The following is a 2,775-nucleotide window of genomic DNA, read 5'->3' on the forward strand; positions in this document are numbered from 1 at the left end:
TATACACTGAATCCTAACTGCTAGCAGCATCAAAACGACCGGTTTTCTGGTCATTTCGATGCTGGTCCGTCAGGTGTTTCAGAGCAACCGACTTGAGTCACTTTGCTGTTTTAATCTGAGAGGCTTGGCAATGTAAGGCCACTTCCATACATGGAAAACAATCGCTGAGCAGCCATTGCAGACACTGTATGCTAGTATTGATCAGTGGTTCTCCATTAGTTTCTGCACCATGTACTAGTATTGTTCAGTGGTTCTCTATTCGTTTCTGCTCCACGTACCATGCAATAGTATTGATAAGTGGTTCTGTATTACTTTCTGCTCCATATACAATGTAATAGTATTGGTAAGTGGTTCTGTATTACTTTCTGAACTGTATCATGTAATAGTATTGGTAAGTGGTTCTGTATTACTTTCTGAACTGTATCATGTACTAGTATTGATAAGTGGTTCTGTACTACTTTCTGAACTGTGCCATGTACTAGTATTGATAAGTGGTTCTGTATTACTTTCTGAATTGTACCATGTACTAGTATTGATAAGTGGTTCTCTATTAGTTTCTGCCCCATGTAGTGCCTGCCATGATGTGTATGTGCCATGTATGCTTCACTGTTTAATGTCACTGTGTGGCAAAGATTGCTACGTCTTGTAGCCCCCCTGACTGTGAACATGTATTGTAGAAGATCTGAACCTAATTTAGAAATGTGAATAACTGGACATTTACACTTTAGCTTAATAACTGGAATTTAGCTGTGATTAAATGATTTCTCTTCATCTGGGCCTGCCCCTGTACTTCTTCACTGTTTTTAAGTTTAAGTCTTTATTGGACCAGAGGTCTACATTCCTTTAATTTGAGGGACAACGTCTAGCTCCAAACCGCAACCAGGGATGACTTTGTGCAGTCCAGTGATTTACATTTAGGGGATTTAGCAGACGCTTTTATCCAAAGCGACAATAAGTAAGTTTGTCGGAAGACGCAGCAATGACTTGGGAAGATTCACAGGTGAGGCAGGACTGGCATCACAACATATTTCTTGCCTCCTCAAGGCAACAAGACAATGAAGGGAATGAGTCATGTGATCGTTTCACTGACTGGTTGAGCTGAGCTGCAGCCGACTGAGAGACTCAAGAGTCAGAAAGGATCAACAAGATGAGAGAACTCCACAGAGTTCTGGTCCACACGGCCGTCATTCTTATGCTGGAGGTCCTCGTTCAGGGAGGTAAGCTTGACTAAATGTATGAACTAATATGGAGAACGTTTCATTTCTTCGGATTATCTTAAAATCTAAGGGTAGAACCCAAACCCTTTTATCTTTTCCTAAAATCAATCCTATGTTCATGCCGGTCTCTGCCAACCACATAGTGAGCGTTCCACTCTGCTCGCCAACGCAGGAAGAGATGTTTTTGTAACGTTGAAGTGTCTTTAGTATATGAAGTCCTGACGAAGGCACACCGGTGGTGAGGTGTGTGTGGACGTGTGGAGCTCTGTCTGAGCAGCGGTTGATGTCGGCGACCGAGAGAGGGTTAAGCTCCTCAGACACTAGTTGGCTATAACGCCACGTTGTGTGCCGCGTTTCATGACCAAATCGCTCATTATAATGCTCGTACACAACAACGGTAGACTACAAAGTCTTACAAAGTTCCTTGGGTCGTAACCATGGGGACGACACGCCGCTCCTTTGGTTGGCAAATTGGATGGCAGAGGCTTTCAAAACAACATTTTACTAATTTTCTTCTCTCAATCCATTAACAGTGATAAAATGGAATATATTACTATTTTGAGGATCATATTAGACTTATTACCACGTTAAAAACAAGATGAGATGATGAGATTTTAGGTTAAATACCTCTTTTAGCAACAACAAATCACTGACACATTGTGTACAATATAACAGCTTAGCTGTTCATATTGTGTTGTATTATGACCGGATACTACAGTTCATATTTTTGAACTGTAGTCATACAGAAACCATTGGGCAAATTCCACCTGAGGATAAACCTGCCTGATTACATTCAATAGCAGTTAATCATTCCAAGTATTTGTTTCATAAGGTTGACCTGCCGGTGGGTCCTTTGAGATAGAAGGGAAACTGAAAGTGGTTTGGTGTAAGTGAAAGTTTGTTCTATAGATCACATTGTTTACATGTAATGGCTAATACATAGCTATCACTATGACAATATGCTATAGCAGCGGCTCTCCTAGGACGCCGCGCAATCCTGTATTTCACGCCTGTGAGTATCAGATAATAAGCCTACCATCCGGCGGGGAAGAATAGGTGGCTCCAGCTCCAATTCCCAAATGGTTTTAGTAGTGCATGATTGTCTCTTGGGCTGGGCAATCCTTAGTTCACTGAATCCAAGTTTTTCTGGATGTTTACTTCAGTACTTAACTTTCCCACGTTTTGCATACACCATCACCCCAAAGGTTTGGCTCTATTTCTTGTACCGTTGAGGTTACCCCTTTCCCTCGCAGTTACATATGCCTGCTCTAAAATGTCAATCAAAAGTGTGTACTGTCGCCAACATCCAATCCTGTGAACCACGGTTGTACCCTCTGACCTCCAGACACCCAGATGGGCTGTGTGTTTGGGGGGAGCTGTGTGCTGCCTTGCCGCTTCCAGCCAAACAGTGATACCATCCTCCACTGGGTCAAGAGGAATGGGAAGGATGTTCAGGTCCACTCCTACTACGATGACCAGGACCAACTGGGACACCAGGACCCTCTCTACAAAGGAAGGACCTCCCTGTTCCATGACCAGATCTCAGGGGGCAACGCAT

At 43.0% G+C, this 2,775-nt stretch overlaps 1 protein-coding gene across 1 annotated transcript in view; it reads left to right on the forward strand.

Annotated features, from left to right (window-relative positions):
- The window catches only part of LOC115537686 (piezo-type mechanosensitive ion channel component 2), a 44,032-nt gene extending 43,261 nt beyond the window's left edge, over positions 1-771 (forward strand). The window contains exon 56 of the mRNA XM_030349732.1: positions 1-771. This exon is cut by the window's left edge and continues 597 nt beyond it. The gene's annotated coding sequence lies outside the window, so the exon portion shown is untranslated.
- Positions 772-2,775: the final 2,004 nt, after the last annotated feature.

The sequence above is a fragment of the Gadus morhua genome, chromosome 23, assembly GCF_902167405.1.
Source record: "Gadus morhua chromosome 23, gadMor3.0, whole genome shotgun sequence".
Classification (NCBI taxonomy): domain Eukaryota; kingdom Metazoa; phylum Chordata; class Actinopteri; order Gadiformes; family Gadidae; genus Gadus; species Gadus morhua.